The sequence below is a fragment of the Physeter macrocephalus genome, chromosome 15 (assembly GCF_002837175.3).
Source record: "Physeter macrocephalus isolate SW-GA chromosome 15, ASM283717v5, whole genome shotgun sequence".
Classification (NCBI taxonomy): domain Eukaryota; kingdom Metazoa; phylum Chordata; class Mammalia; order Artiodactyla; family Physeteridae; genus Physeter; species Physeter macrocephalus.
In genome coordinates, this window is record NC_041228.1 from 78423430 (window position 1) to 78441389 (window position 17960).

Genomic DNA, 17960 nt, shown 5'->3' on the forward strand with positions numbered 1-17960 from the left:
CCAGCAAATTAAAGCACGGGGTTCTATCCTGCTTCCCTCCAGGAAAGTTCCCTTTCACGTGAGCAGGCAAAAGCCCAGATAAAGTGCATGTTTGATCCTTTATGAAGCCTTGGGAAAGGAGAGGGCTTGAGACACCGAGAAAGAGACCCAAAGGAGCCAGTGGAAGAAGCCTGGAAGGGGCAACGGTACAAATGCTTTCCTTTACCCACTCAATTCTCCTTTTACTAGAATCTGTATAATTTTGGCTTCCCTGCAGTTTCATGCTTTGTGCGAAGAACGTGTCAAGAGAGTCAATGTCCATGAGCAAAAATATGTGAGAAAACACCAGACGATGTTAAGTGAAACAAAAAAGAAAAATATATACATATATAATATATATAATGTATATATAATACACACATGTATATACATATGCATATATCTGTATGTATGTGTATATACATATATGTATCTGTATATATACAGTGAAACAAAAAAGAAAAATATATACATATATAATATATATAATGTATATATAATACACACATGTATATACATATGCATATATCTGTGTATGTATGTGTATATACATATATGTATCTATGTATATATACATATATATCTATGTATATATACATACATACTTTTTTTGGTTCTTGTATATACATATATGTATCTGTATATATACATATATATCTATGTATATATACATATATATGTATCTATGTATATATACATATATATGTATGTAGTTGCTTAATTGGCAAACATTTGGAGACTTTCTACCTTTTTAATTATTGATTTCTAGCTTAATTGCACATGGACACAGTACAAATAGTATGATTACAATGCATTGGCGTTTGTTGAAACATCGCCCAATAGTTCTCTATTTTATGTTTACTTGCAAATAATGTGTGTTCTGCATTTGTTGGGTGCAGTTGTTGGGTGTAGACTATTGCACCCTACAAACATCAGCTAGTCAAATTTCTTATTGTGTTGTTTAAATCTTCTCTCTGTCAGTTTTTTTAATCTGATTGTGTTGTCAATTTTTGAGATAGATGTGTTAAAAAGTATCAGTCAATGATGGTGGATTTCTCTATGCTTCTAATTTTGTCAATTTTTACTACATAATTTGATGCTGTTTTATTCGATGCACACAGATTTAAGATTGTCCTATTTTTCCATGAAGTGGACTCTTTCACCATTGTAAAATATTCTTCTTTAACTGGGCTATGACTACGTCTTGTATGTAGCCTCCTTTGTTTGATATTATTACAGCTACACCAGTTGTGTCTCTCTTAGTATTATCATGGAATACGTTTGGGACCTGAACTACTGTCCATCCATCAGTGAGTTGATTGTGACAGTTTATAATACAGATTTTGGAGTTGGAATTAATTGTATGTGTTTTAGGGATTACCCTTTCATTAATGGTCTTGATTTTTTCTAAAGTCAGTTTTATATAGCTGTCAAATACTGGGCATCATCTATGTGTCATAAATTATACTAGATGCAAGTAAAAGATGTAGAAAGAGGAACTTGCAGGCCAAAAGATACTTAAAGGATATATAAGGTTATTGTGATGTGTAAAACTTAAGTACTCTCTAAATACTTGAAAAGATTAAGAATTTTTTGTTGTTGGGTCTTTTTAGAGCTAATGGTACTTTTAGTTTAGTTTGTTCTCCCCTTCAACAACAAAAATTTGGCATCCATCCATAAGCAGAAGTGCCTCTGTGGGATTTGTGGAACCAAGCACCCATACACCAAGGGACCCAGAAGGAATCTCACGCACTGGTGCATCAGGTGATAGGCAGACAGACTGTGGCACCAGCTGTGGGACCTACAGGACACTGTGAGCTGGTTCCAGCCCCTCTTGGCCACTGCCTGGGAGCTTCTGCAGAACACTGACGTGGGTGGTCACCTTCAGGCAAGAGAGCTTTTGCAGAAGTCAAGGTTTCCAGAGAAGCTCCAGCACTGCATTGGAGGGAAAAAAAAATACAAGCTTGGACGCATTAGAGGGTAAAAGGAACAGCTTATCTTTGCTGGCATCACCCCACACCTAAGACTGCACAGCTTAGGGCTAAACTAGATGGCCTGTGATTTCTCCCATGAGGGAAAGGGAGAGCCAGTGAGTGAACTCCTGGCTCCCTGAACTGTGCAGGATGCTGCCAGAGAGACTCATTTCTCTCTTGCAGCATCCAGAACACTAAAGAGGGAGAGCCATGGTGGAGGAAGGAGCAGATAGAGAGTGGTATACGAGATTCCCTGCTGACTGCATTCTGGACTCGGTCAGGAAACCTGCCCACGAGATGCAGGGGAAACACCACCCACAGATCCCCACTCCCCAAGTGACCCTCAGGCAGCCCCACAGCTCCTAGCACTCTGCAGTGGGCTCCCCGTGCATACAGTGGGCTGAGCAAGCTCTGGTAGGTGGGGGACACAGGCAGGAAGCGGGTCAGGGTCTGTAGGCAAAGGAGAAATCACAAACGTGGGCTGCGTACCACCTTCAGGGAGACAGCAGAGGCTACCAGCGACCTGTCTGGTGCTTGGTAGGATTGAGAGAAGACACAGAAGCTTAAGACTTCTGCTATAAGAGGGCAGGGATCAAGAAATGAGAAGCAGGTGTATCCATACAAGGTCAGAGAAAGCCTCAGAATCTACAGCAGGACTGATGAAAGGAATTGCTGCCCTGAAGGCCATTTAGTAAAAACTGGAGGAGGTGACTGCTACTTCAAATTTGAATCCAACAACGCAAAACTCCAAAGAACATGAAAAATCAAAGAAACATGAAGTCACAAAAGATCATGATAGGACTTCCCTGGTGGCTCAGTAGTTGAGAGTCCGCCTGCCGATGCAGGGGACACGGGTTCGTGCCTCAGTCTGGGAAGATCCCACATGCCGCGGAGTGGCTGGGTCCGTGAGCCGTGGCCGCTGAGCCTGCGCGTCCGGAGCCTGTGCTCCGCAACGGGAGAGGCCACAACAGTGAGAGGCCCGCGTACCGCAAAAAAAAAAAAAAAAAAAAAGATCATGATAATCTTCTAGTAACTGAACCCAAAGACATGGAGATCTGTGATTTACTTGATAAAGAACTCAAAATAGCTGTTTTAAGTAAACTCAGTGCCCTACAAGACAACAGAGAAAGATGAATGAAATCAACTAAACAATATGCAATCAAAAGTGAACAAAAAGATTGAAATTTAACAAAGAGATAAAAGCCATAAAAAACAATCAACAGAAATTCTGGAGCTGAAAAATTCATGAATGGAATGAAAAATGGAATAGAGGACACTAAATAGAAGAATCAGTGAGATAGAGGATAGGAACTTTGAAATAACCCAGTCTGAGGAGAAAAATAAGAATGAAAGAGAGTAAAGAAAGCCAACATGATCTATGGGGCACTATCAGAAAAACCAATATCTGAATTATTGAATTTCCAGAAGAAAAGAGAATGACGAGAGCAGAAAGGTTATTTACAGAAAGAATGGCGGAGAACTTCCCAAACCTGGGGAAAGATTTGGACGTTGCAGTCCACAAGGCTAATAGACCACCCCATTATTTTAATCCAAACAGACTTTCCTCAAGACACATTATAATAAAACTGTTGAAATTCAAAGACAAAGACTTTAACCAAGGAGGTGGAAGATCTTGAAAACTACAAGACATTGATGAACGAATTTGAAGAAGACACAAATAAATGAATGTCTCGTGTTCATATTCTAGAAGAATTAATTTTATTAAAATGTCCGTACTACCCAAAGCCATCAATAGATTCAATGCAATCTCTATCAATATTCCAATGGCATTTTTTACACAAGTGGAAACAGCAATGCTAAAGTTCATATGGAATCACAAAAGACCTCAAATAGCCAAAGCAATCCTGGGAAAGAAGAGCAAAGCAGGAGGTATTATACTTCCGGATTTCAAGCTATGTTACAAAACTGTATAATCAAAACAGTATGGTACTGGCATAAAAATAGACACATAGGCCAATAGAATAGAATTGAGAGCTTGGGTTCTCACACATATATGGTCAACTAATAATGGACAAGGGAACACAGACACTCAGTGGAAAAAAAGATACTTTCTTCAATAAATGGTGCTGAGAAAATTGAATATTCACATGTAAAAGAATAAAAGTAGGTCCCTATTTTACACCACAAACAAAAATTAACTCAAAATGGATTAAACACTTAAATGTAAGATGTGAAGCTGTAAAAATCCTAGAAGAAAACATAAGAAAAGGCTTCTTGACATGGGTCTTAGCAATGATTTTTTTGGATATGACACCTAAAGCACAAACACATTATATATATATATATATATATATATATATATAAAATGAAGTATTATTCAGCATGAGAAAGACCAAAATCCCATGATTTGCAAACACATGATGGACCTTGAGTGTACTGGGCTAAGTGAAATTAGATGGAGAAAATTAAACACTGTGTGTTCTCACTTATAAGAGGAATCTAAAAAAGCTGAAGTCATAGAAGCAGAGAGTAGAATGGTGGTTACCAGGAGCTGTGCAAAGGGGGAAATGGGGAGATGTTGGTCAAAAAGTACAAACTTCCAGTTAGAAGATAATAAGTTCTGGGGATAGATACTATTGTTATCAACTGATCATAGATCCTGTACTATATACTTAAAAGTTGCTAAGAGAATAAATGTCAGTGCTCTCAACACAAAAAAAGATACAGTAATTGTATGACATAATGGAGGTGTTAGCTAACATTATGCCGGTAATCATATTGCAATATATGTGTAACAAATCAACATGTTGTATACCTTTAAGTTACAGAATGTGATATGTCAATTATACCTCAGTAACACTGGAAAAAATTAAAAACCATGGCTACAAAAAAAAAGGTTTTGAAATAGATAATGATGATGATTGCACTACGTTGTGAATATAATTAATGTCTCTGAAATGGTTACTTAAAATGGTTAAAATGTCATATTTAGGGAATTCCCTGGTAGTCCAGTGGTTAGGGCTCTGTGTTTCCACTGCCGAAGGTGGGGCTTCGATCCCTGGTGGGGGGACTAAGATCCCACAAGCCGCACAGCACAGCCAAAAAAGAAAGAAAGAAAATGTCATATTTATATAATACATATTTTACCACAATAAAAAAAAATTTAAGTAAAGGGATGGGGAAAGATATACCAAAAGAAATTTGGAATAGCAATGGTAATTTCAGGCGTGGCAGATTTCAGACCCAGCTAGATTGTCAGGAATAAGAAACGGCATTACATAGAGATAGAGGAGACAGCACTCCAAGGAGACAGACCCATCCTGGATGTGTAGCATTTAACAGTGGAGTCAAAATACATGAAGCAAAGACTAATAGAACCACAGTGAGAAATAGGCTAACCCACTATTGTACTTGGAGACTTCAACACCCCTGTGTCAGTAATTGACAGAAGAACCAACAAGCAGAAAATCAGTAAAGACATAGTTGAACTGAACAGCACCATTCATCACCTAGATCTAATCAGCACTTACAGAGTACTTACTCCAAGAACAGAAGAATACATATTCTTCTCAAGCTCATGGTATATTCCCCCAAACAGAAAGCATTTGGGGCCATAAGACATACCTTAACTAATTTAAAAGAACAGAAACGATATAAAGTTTTCTCTTGGACCAAAATGGAATTATACTAGAAATCAATAACAGATTGCTGGAAAATCCCAAAATATTTGGAGATTAAACAACACACTTTTAAATAACACATGGGGCAAAGAAGAAGTCTCAAGAGAAATTTTTAAATATTTTAAGCTAAATGAAAATACAGCTTATCAAAATTTGTAGTATGCAGCGAAAGCAGTGCTGAGAGGGAAATTTGTAGCGTGGAATGCATATATTAGAAAAGAAAAAATATCTAAAATCAATAATCTAAACTTCCACTGTAGGAAAGTGGAAAAAAAAAAGGAACATATTAAATCCAAAGTAAGCAGAACAAAAGAAACAATAAAAAGAGTCAAAATCAATGAAACTGAAAACACAAAAACAATAGAAAGAAGTGATACCAATTCTCTACCACCTCTTCCAGAAAATAGAAACAAAGAAAACGCTTCAGAACTCATCCTGTGAGAAGAGCATTACCCTAATACCAAAACCAGGAAAAGACATTATAAGGAAGGAAAACAACAGATCAATGTGTCTCACAAACACAGATGAAAATTCTCAACAAAATATTGGCAAATTGAATCCAACAATGTATAAAAAGTATTGTACAACACGACCACGTCAGATTTATCCCAGGTATACAAGCTTGGTTCAACATTTGAAAATCAGTTAATGTACTCCATCAAATCAACAGACTAATGAAGAAAAATCAAATATCTTATCTATAGAAACATCAAAACATCAAAAATATTTGACCAAATCCAACACCCATTCATGCTGCTAAAGCTCTCAGCAGGAATAGTGGAGAACGTCAACTTGATAAGGAACATTTATCCAAAAAAACCCCTCCAGGTAACGTCATATTTAATGATGAGAAGCTACATGCTTTCCCCCTAAGATTGGGAATAAAGCAAGGATGTCCCCTCTCGCCACTCTTTTTCAATATTGTACTGGAAATCCTAGGTAATACAATAGGAAGTCTGTCTTCTTACCTGCGCCTTAACTACCTAAAGAACTCAGACAAAGGCCCTGGTCCAGGAAGGGCACTGTCACCGGAGATCTACAAAGCACACGGGTCGGCGCCGGGGGGAGCCGCACAGGGCCGGGAGACCAGAGTCCTCTGTGTGTCCCACTGTCCCTGCGGGCCCAGCAAGCATCTGTCACCAAACATCTGCTTTCCCACCTCCGTGTGAACTGCCTTCTCCCCACTGAAGTCCCCCCTGCACCCCCTTCTCCTCCTCTCAGGCGCCACATCCGCGGCCTCATATTACGGGGCCCCTGTACATACGTAATTACATCTGGTTTTCTCCTGTTAATCTGTCTCACGTCAATTTAATTCTTCGACCAGACAGAAGAACCCAGAAAGGGTAGAGGGAAATGCTTTTCTTCTCAAATACCACTCTTGGTATCAGTTTGCTTTTATAGCTTAGGAAGATAAGATAATAAACACAAATTGGTCAAAATTTGTCTTCATATTGGAACCCTGTGTGCCAAGAGCATCATTGAGACTGAGTGATGGGTAATAAAGATCCTGACAGCCTCAAGTCTGAGGGCAAAAGTGTATGCACAATGCTGGTTTGTTTACACAGTTGTTCTTTGGAAGATATTTCCCATAATAAAAGAAGTTGCAACATTTTTCTGTGTTTATTTTTTTGGAGTAAATCTTCTTAGCGCTGCTTGGTTATTACTGTTTTAAAATGAAATGCTTTTGATTATACTAAACATATGACAGCATGTTCTGATTTTTGTGCGTCATACTCCTGAGAGAGTCACGAAAGGAAACAATCATCAGAGCAAAGTGGTCACCGCGTTTATTAATCAAATCTCGGGGGGAAAAACAGACAAAGAGTGAACCCTAATGTAAACTATGGACTTTAATAATGATTTATCGATACTGGTTCATCAGTCGTAACAAACGTACCACGCTAGTTCAATATGTCAATAAGAGGATGATTCCTCATGATCATATTGGAAGGCAGGTCAGTAGCACACAGACTCACATAACAATAGAGTTAAAGTCTTGGAATATGGTACCTACATGCACAAGGCACTTACCCGCCAACTCATGGCCAATTAGGCATTATCCCAGGTTGGCGTGTGAATCCACCGGCCACAGGAGGCGGGGTGCTTCTCTGACCTGGCTGACTCATCGGCACTTTATCCAATAGAACGAATGCTCTAATGCTTAGTTCGAGTAGTGAATCTTAAAGTTTTTATGTCTTCTTTCATCCAAGGGTTTATAATTGTTCCATTTAAAATCCTGTGGGGTTATTTATTCATCGTCCTCTCCTCTCTCACTAATCGTGGCCCCAAGCAGTCCTAATTTCTCAGCAGCCCCCTCTGCTTGTAGCTGAATAATTTATTTCCTTTACTTCCTGATGGCCTGGTTCCAGTTCTAGCAGGGTTTTTGCTGGAAGAAAATACCACCAAAATGTTGTCTGAGATTTGTCTCAGAGTGTGGAGTGTGGAGGAATGCACAGCATATACAGCAATCACTGAGGAACCGTAACGCATAAGACGATGTACAGAATACCGAGAAACAGGACAGCGAGAAAGCAGCTATTGTACAAGGCAAAAGAGTTCTGCAAGTTTGTCATAGATCGTAAGTGAAAAATGGCAGAACAAGGAAGTGAAGGCCAAATAAGTTTCTTATAGCAGGTCCTCTCGGAATCCTTAGTATGCTAACGTAAATCAGGAACTCCAATTCAAACAGCAGTAGGCAGAATTCTATAGACTTTCGTTACCTGAGAACACTTCTTTATGTGGATGCTTCCAAGAGACAAGCGTTCTACAGGACACACCTAAGAAAATGCAGCGAAGAATAAAGTACCAAAATAAAGACGAAGCAGTGCTGAGGCAAAGTCTGGTGGAAGTCCGTGAGAAGAATTGTTCTTGCCGACCAGGGGAAATCAGGGGAGGCTTCACTGAGGAGGTGGCATTGTAGCTGGTTTTCAAAGGATATAATGAGGATAAGATGTGGATACGGACAGTCCTGGCCAAAGAGCACAAACAAACGAAAGAAAGAGGCGTGAAAGTGCGTGGTGTTCCTTGAGGAGAGATAATTTTGACATTCCTAGTCCAGAAGACCAGGAGGATGGTGCACCATTTACCAATGATAGGGAAAAAGAAAAATAAACCTTTTGACCAGAAAGAACTAGAAGATGAAGGAAGTGGCATGTGAGAGATGAAGGTAAGGGATCATTTTGAACTTGTTAAATTTGTGATGAAGAGGTTCTTGGTGAAGTTTTCAAGAGACAATTCCTGGAGATTAGGACAGAGCCCTAAGGAGGCAATAAAGATTTGAGGGATCTTCTCCTGTCCAACATCCAGAAATCTGGGACTAGCGAAAGTAGCCTCTTAGAGATTAACCCTTGGTGACATTAATCCGTATATCTCAGAAAACAAATGACTTGATGAAGGTATCAAAATGACGTCCATCTTTACAGTGGCAGAGGATGAGTTCTGATCAGCCTCTTAAAGATGAAATGACCTTTCATCTTTAAGGTCGTTATATGTCAGCCTCTTAAAGATGAAATGACCTTGTTTGTATCTCATAATCTGCAGCACAGTCAAACGGTAGGGTCTCAGCAAAATTATAGCAAAATTTCATCCTAACTCTGACATCCCAGTCCCCTTTCATGTTATTTGAAAGAAAACTGGTCTGCCTTCTCTGGTCTGACGGATGAAGGGAAATATTCCTCTACATCCATCCACGAACGGTAGCTAATGGATTGGCTGAGTGCGCGGTAAGGGATACAGAAAGGACAGGATTGGAGGGCTAGTGACAAGGAAGTTTGGGGTATCCGCATACCTCTGTAGATAGATCTCTCAAGTGGGGTTTGTGTCTGTATTAGTTATGTGTTGCTGTCTAACAAATTACCCTCCAAAACTTAGAGGCCCAGAGCAACAATCCGGTAATGGCTTAGCCGGTCCCCTGCTTCACGGGCTGGCAAGGTTGCAATCAGGGGTCAGAGCTGCTGGCTCAAGTGACGGCTCTTCTGGGACAGGATCCACCTCCAGGGAACATGGTTGTGGAGCAGACTCAGTCTCTGAACCTGGAAGCCTCAGCCCCTCACGGGCTGCTGGCCGGGGCCCACGCTTCGCCACGTGACAGGTCGTCCTCTCCGTCGCGGCGCGCGTGCAGGCGGAGTTCCTCGTCGTGTCGGTGGCATGTCACCAGTTTCCCACATTTCATTTCCCCGAAGCACGTCGCTGGGTCCGGTCCCCACTCAAGGGGAGGGCATCACACAAGGACGTCCACGCCCAGAGGCAGGACCCCCGGGAACCCTCCTAGGAGGCTGCTCAGCACAGCCTCGTGTGCATATACCGTCCCAGGCTCTCCGCTGCCGAGGAGGCGCTCGGCGCTCAGGCCCACGATGCTGCGCTCCGCGGCTTCAGCCGGCACCCTCCCCGGCCCCACAGGACCTTTTCACGGGCGAGAGAAACGTGTCCGTGGGGATGAGGGCGCCGTTCACGGGCCCGGCAGCACACGCTCCTCCTCGCCAAGGCTGACCCCTCTCTCTGCGGCCTTAGCCGCCAACGGCAGGGAGAACTAGGTTAGCCCCGAACAGGGAACAATTCTCCAGGAGGAACCACCAGCTTCCTGGCTGCAGGTTGGTCGCTGGTTCTGCCCCATCACGGAGGAGGAGGGATTCGTCCTCACTGGATGTTGACTTTTACAGATCAGTCTTCAGGGAGCAGAATTTTCGGCGGCCGATGACTGAAGGTAAAGAGTTGTTCGTAGGGTCTGCGACGGGTGCAGTTACCTCCGGGACCGTTTGGGGCCGATTCAGAGAGGTGAACGGAGACTTCCTCTCTGTACTTTGACTGTCAAGCACCCAGGAGGTGCTCAGTAAATGTTTAGTGGATGAATCGATAAACTCAAATTACTGTATCAAAGGATATGCTACTGAGTTAATCATGAACCTTCTCAGGTGATGCTTTGTCATTTCACATGTTTCAGGGAAGGTGTGTCAACACCAGGGAAGTCTTCAGATTTTCAGTTACTGAGCTGGGTAGTGGAGAAAACTCTGAGGCAAGGATGCCCTCCAACCGAACCATGTATGTGCTGCCTGCACGGCACACACTCAGAGGTGGTCCTGGCTGTTCAGCATTTTCTGTGTTTCTCCATGGTCACTCTCGGCCAGCCTAGTAACATGCAAGGCTGCCTGTAGGATTGGCCATTTTCACGGCTTCACTGTCAGCTCGGCTTGCAGGCAATTTATGCGTGGCTGGAGTTTCCGTAACTTAAAGGTCACGGAACTTTAGTAAAAGACCAAAGGCTGTTATCGTTCATCTGCTTTCTTTAATGGCCCTGTGTGAGAAGCACAGAGGTAATATTGATAATTCATGGAGGTTCTTATTTAGCTACTTAGAACATAATGCTGAGGACTGGAAAAGGTGTACGATGGCATGATAACCCTTGTATATGGACGGTAACCTACTACTCAGAACTTCCCGTCTCTAAGCAACGTGGCTGTTTTTTCCCTCTTTGCTGTGCTTTGAAAGAGTTCTGCTGCCGTGCTCCCTAGGTAGGCTCTCCTCCAATGACCTGCACCTTCCCAGCATCGCACAGGTCTGCAGAATCAAAGACGGCGCCAGGCACACGCCTCAGCTGCCCCTGCAAAAGCACCGCGGCATGAGGCCCCGAGACCACACTGCACGAGAAGTTCTGAGAAGCCGGCGCTCTTTGCAACGGCTTCGTTGGGAAAACATCATGTGCGTGGAGGATCACCCCCCCCCATTTCCTGCCCGCATTGTAGGTGCCCGAGGGAGACAATCAAGAAATCCTGTAAAACGTTTTTTCTAAAGTTCGACTTGTTTCAAGTCTAGCTCATGTTAAAAAATGGTCAAGAAGTCTTACCTTTTTTTAAACCTTTTGCTTTATTTTGGAGGATAGCTGATTAACACTGTGGTGTTAGTTTCAGGTGGGCAGCAAAGTGACTCAGTTATACATATACATGTATGTATCCTTTTCCCATTTGGGTTCTTACATAATATTGAGCAGAGTTCCCTGTGCTGTACAGTAGGTCCTTGCTGGCTATCCATTTTAAATACAGCGGTGTGTACATGTCAACCCCAAACTCCCTAACTATCCCTCCCCCCGACCCTTCCCTGCTGGTAACCAGAAGTTCGTTCTCTAAGTCTGTGAGTCTGTTTCTGTTTTGTAAATAAGTTCATTTGTATCATTTTTTTTTTTAGATTCCGCATGTAAGCAATATCATACGATATTTGTCTTTCTCTGTCTGACAAGAAGTCTTACATTTTTGACCATTAAAACCAAGATGGATATTTTCATGTCACTGCCTGTGACAGCCGGACGGAAAGTGGACGTGCTTGGAGGGACAGCGGCAGAAAACTCATTCTGGTAAGACACTTACGTTTATTGGATGTTTGTGAAGTGCCAGGTTTGCCTGTGTCGGCTCGTCTGATTCTCAGCTTGGTGCTGTGATTACCTCCCATCCTCCCGATGAGGACACTGAGGTGTAGAGAGCATGGGTTGAAGGTCACAAAGTGGTAAGCGGATGTGGGAGAGTCCAGACCACACCAGCCCTTGCTCCTAATTCCTCCTCCAGACTGCTTTTCCCCTTCAGTTATTGCCGTAGAAGGCCAGGAAGCAAAATATGCTATCCAGGGACCCTTATAAATAAGTCATACATGGGGAAATTCTTAGAACTAAAAAATTATAGATCATGCAAGAAAGCATTGAAGTTACATTCAATAAAGCTGTCCGACTTGCCAAATATTTTTCCAAACTGCGGACACTTCTGTTTACCAGCTAACACTTAAAATTTCAGTTCTTGATAGTACTCGATAGCTCTTGATAGTATGTTAGTGACATGCTAACCGTCTTGCATCCCGATTGCTTCAAGCCAGTTTGTGATAAACCAAGGAGATGGCGTCATAGAAACCCAGGGGCTGCTCTGTGTCCAACCGTCTTCCTGCTGAGCTGTCCATTTTCTTTTCATTTATCAGGCCAGGGACAGCTGCTGATAAGGTACAAGTATAAGGCAACCTGTCTAAAAATATCACATTTTCAATTCTCTGATGAAATTTAATTTTCTGAAGATTTTTTTCTTTTGTAGACACGTTCACTTAATTTAGGTTAGAATTTGTACTTCTGTATTACAAATGAATCCTTCATATAATAAGCGTTTATTGCACACCAGACATTCTCATATGGGTCAGTTGTAGTCACCACGGCTAGCATAGTGTGAAATAACTTCTTACATTCATATTTTATGATCTTCCTAGCAAAGCTTTTAAATAATTAAAGTTTATTTCAAATTAAAATGAAGTTGAAACATAAAGTCCGGTACATGAATTTGTAATGAGTCCGTAATTCTTAGGAAATAGAATGTCTCCATTGTAATTAGTCTATTCTTTTAACTTGAAACCCTTTAAAACTAAGAAATGGAGCTGTCTACACTTCAAGTTTGCTCAAGGCACACTCCAGGCAGCCACTCGGGGATTTTTGTTGAGATACCCTTTAGAGTATGTTCCAGGCCCAGCCGTAATCAAATGGCACACTCAGTTTGAGAAGTCCTTTGAGGAGTCTTAACAAGAGCACACCATGAAAGGTGTAGGTAATGTTTAGGAAAATTGGTAAGAAGTAAGAAAAAATGTATCCTGCAGCTGGCCTCAGTGGAGGAAAAGAAGGAGGCATCACCTCCTACGGGCCTGAAAGGATGAACAAGGGCCGGGCTCCCTGGACACAGAGAGAGCAGTCTCGGGGTCAGGGCCGTGCAGCTGGACCACCCTAAGGGAGAAAGACGCAGCTGGACCTCCTGGCTCCACAGGGAGGGGACCCCAGAAAACACCCCTCACTCCCTTCCTGTCCTCTGACCTCTGCACAGCATCCCACTGGCCAAACTCAGTGGGAAGCCAGAGGGCAAGGGGGGCTGTGGATGCAGCCCACAGAGGTCAGTGTCCCTGGACCCACACACTCTAGAGCATGGGGAGAAGGTGGGAGGGGGGTCTGAGAGGGATAAGCATTAAACACTACACGGTACTTCTCTGTCACAGTACGCTGCAGGAATTGCGAGAGCCTCATGAAATGGGGCCACTCAAAATTTAGTTGAGAAAATTAGTATAATACTAACCTCCTGGGTTTTCTTTTTCTTTTCTTTTCTCTCTTTCTTTTCCTTTTTTTTTTTTTTAAAGTGAAACAAGTCAAGTGTTTATTTGGAGGAAAAATAGTACGGGTGAATAGACACACACAGATAGACTCGAGAGAGAGTCACGCCTTTGTGGTAGTTTGAATCACTTATATGGGGCATTTCTTCTGGGTTTCCTCTGGCCAATCATTTGGGTTTTCTTTTTCTCTTCTTACTTCCTTTTGCTCTCAAATTAAGATAATTCTCCTACAAATTCTATGCTGAAATATTTGGGAAACAGATATCAAAATATTTTTTTGATCTACCTAAATAATTACTCTAATTCTCTCCTCTTCACAAATTATGAGCGAAAAATACCAAAATAGTTTAAAGTAGCACAGGCCGCATTGGAAATACAATTTTGAAGGAGATAAGGGGTATGTGTGAAACGAGAAAAATGCCTCTGTTTCTGTGATGTAAGTGTCCCATAGCATTTCCTGAAAACCATGCGCCGAATAAATGAATATAAATGAAGGAAGGCATTGGGTAGGAAACACAACACATAAATGTGTGAGGCCAGGGATGTCACTGCTCTACCAGGAGCAGGTTCTGCTTCCTCTCCTGTCATGTTTCTTCTCTGACTGCCCCCATCCTCTCTTCACCCTACTTAACTTGTTTACGCGTCTGGCTTTCTGACCAAACTGTAAATTCCTTGAAAGCAGGTGCTATGTCCTCTCAGGAGGTAGTAACTCAATTCATGTTGTTTAAATAGTCAACAAAGCAGGAATTACAGCAATAGTTTTAATAGTAAATCTTACAAATAGGTGAAATCAACTAAATTTAGGAGGCCCAAAACTCATAGAATTTTCACATGTTCCAAATGCCAAAAAGAATTGAGGGAGGGGAAAAAAAGCCTTCATTCCCTACCTTCTTTATTCTCTCATTAAATTATTTTTATCTTACTAGTAGCAAATAGTGTTTCTTTTTTTTTTTTTAACTGATGCTTTCTTCCATTTCCAAGTTGTACAAATGCTTGCATTACAATACAGGGCACGTATAACAATATTAAATGTATTTATATTATATATTTATAAATATTAGAATTCCCATAATGCTTATTATGGAAATCTTAGTGAAGTTCTAGAAATGGGAGCTATTTAGCATAGGTGGATTACTCTCTGAGGACACAATCCCGATTCCATGATTCTTTAAGCCTGATGAGGCAAGGGCAAAGGTTTTTCAAGCAAGGCGTCTTCATTTCTTCTGCTTAATTATGCATCTGTGTAGTGGCTGCAGAAGCTTACAAAAAATTTTACTTTCATAGTTCAAAAGGAAAGTGCTTTCTTAATACTTACATTTTAAATGGCAAATATAACTTTTTAAAGCTGTTTATATTGAACATATTTATTAACTTTTGAAAAGTATGTTGAAGATGAAAGTATCTAAAGTGATGGAAGAAATTTTTACACATTGAGGTATGGGGAAGTCGTTCTAGCTTGTATGTGGTTTGTCTTGAACTTTATGCTAATGGACAGCCTGTCTTCTGGCCCATCAGACATGTACTGTACATCTGCTTTAACCATTAAAGAAAAGAATGCATTGATAAATCAAAATGGATGCTGTACAGCAGAAACTAACACAACATTGTAAACCAACTATACTCCAATAAAAATTAAAAAAAAAAAAAAAGGAAATAGGCAGCTGGCTGTACTCAAACCTGGAAGAGCTGAAAATATACAAATTAAAGATGACTCTGAAAGAGGAAAAGGCCAGAATCCTATTACAACTAATCATTTTACAATATTGATCTTTTGATCTCTGCCCATGGGCATGCACGTTTTCTACGTTATTCATTAATACATTCAACAAGCGTTTACTGAGTCTCCTATATGCTGATGTTGTCATAAACGAAGCACATGCACAACTTTGTATTTACTTTTCAACTGAATATGATAAATACACATTTTTGTCAAATGAAATAAACAAACAAAAAACACAAAATGGAGTAACCATGGTTCAGGCATCGGATTTGGAGCCCAGTTGTCACTGTGAACATTGGTTTCAGACACATTCCTGCATCACTGAGAACTTGAATTTTGAACTGTATCAAACTCGGGACACCACCAGCTGCTCTCAAAACAGTACCTGCCAGCAGCTGCCAGCTGCCACCTCATGGTCTCAAGGTCTCCCCTTGAGTGTGCAACCATTTCAGACCCCACCCGATCCTTGCTTAACAAGCTCCCTTGCTGCTTGCCAGCTCCCATCCTAATTCTTGACAAACAGCTTACGTAACTCTGTGGGTTCTGCCTTTGTAAGCTCCCCCCGTTTTGTAGTCGGGCAGACCACAGTTCAAGTGCTTCTTGAATCTCTGTCTACCGGGATATAGTTCTCAGTGTGACTCAGATAAAACTCATTTCTATTCTTATAATAGATTATTTATGGATTATTTGTGTCGACAAAAGTCAGTGGGTTGTGGTTTCATTCGTTTGTTTGCTGAAATTAAAAAACACATAGAAACAAAAAACCCTGTGGCAAATACAACTTTTATCCTGTCTGCTATCAATTTGGAGAATAGTTTCTATAGCTTCAACGTCTAAGTTTTCTCACTTTAATTTTTAGTCAGCATTATTTTTATGTTTATACAGTAGACACTGAACCAAAAATTAGAGCAGAAGTAGGTTGGTACTTTTGAATAGAGCTACTAATTTAATGATAAAATGAGATTTGCCTTAATAAAATTTTGATGAAAATATTTGATTTCATGTACTCTGTTATAGAAGGAAAACAGAGTTTTTAGAAATTAGAAATTTTGATAAGATATTTCAGGCAAAAGCCCGACCCAGCAGTAACCGGGAGACCCAAACCCTTCAGGAGACCAAATGGGGAGTCTGGACTTCTTCCTCTGCTGGCAGTGTCAAGGAGATGCCCCCCCTCTTTTTCTTGCCAGAGAAGTGTCAGAAAAAAACAGCTAAAACACAAAGCTTAAATAAGATCCAGAGTTTCATAATATAATACAAAAATGTCCAGCTTTCAATAGAAAATTACTCATCGTACCAAGAACAAGATCTCAAGCTGAAAGAACAAAAGACAATAAATGGAAGCCAGCACCACAATGACAGAGACATTAGAATCATCCTACAAAGATGCAAGCAGCCGAGATAAAAATAATTCCATGAGCAATCACAAAACACTTGAAATGAGTGAAAAACAGAAAAGCCTCGGCAAAGAGAAGCAGCCCAATGGGAATTTTGAAACTGAAATAAATACAATAATGGAAATAAAAAGCTCAGTTGATGGGCTCAACAACAGACAGGAGGGGACAAAGGAAAGAATCGGTACACGGTAAAATGGAAAGTTAGAAAATTTCTAATCTGAACAAAAGAGAGAAAATAGGTTGAAAAATAAACAGGGGAGGGGTAAATCAGAAACTTGGGATGAACACACACACACACATACACTACTATACATAAGATAGATAAACAACAAAGACCTACTGTATAGCACAGGAAACTCTACTCAATATTCTATGATAACATGTATCTAAAAGAAAAGAATCTAAAAAAGAATGAATATATGTATATGTATAACTGAATCACTTTGCAGTACACCTGAAACTAACACAACATTGTAAATCAACTATACTCCAATAAACTTTAAAAAATTAAAAATTAACATTAAAAAAACTTAAAAAGTAATAATAAATAAATAAATGAACAGAGCCTCAGGGCCCTTCTCCCTGTGGGATAAGAACTACAGCTCTGCATAGCACAGGGAGGTCAGCTCGGTGCTTTGTGACCACCTAGAGGGGTGGGATAGGGAGGGCGGGAGGGAGACGCAAGAGGGAGGGGATATGGGGACATATGTATATGTATAGCTGATTCACTTTGTTATAAAGCAGAAACTAATGCACCATTGTAAAGCAATTATACTCCAATAAAAATGTTTAAAAAAAGAGTTAAAAAGGAAAAAGAATTACAGCCCTTACATTCCCATCACCTAGTGTCCGAAAGGAGAGAAGAAAAAGGTGGGGCTGGAAAAGTACTGAGATAAATTAATGGCTAAAGCCAAGCGAGCAGATCACTGGGCCCTCAGAATATCTCGTCGCTCTCTGGTACAGGTCCACAGTGCAGCACGTACTGACCTCACAAATCACGACAGACGATGAGGCAATGCTTGGCTCTGCCTCAGATGTCGCCGGTGGGAACGACTGGTGGTGATCGACGTGCACACTTTGTGTACAAGAAGAGTGTAACGAG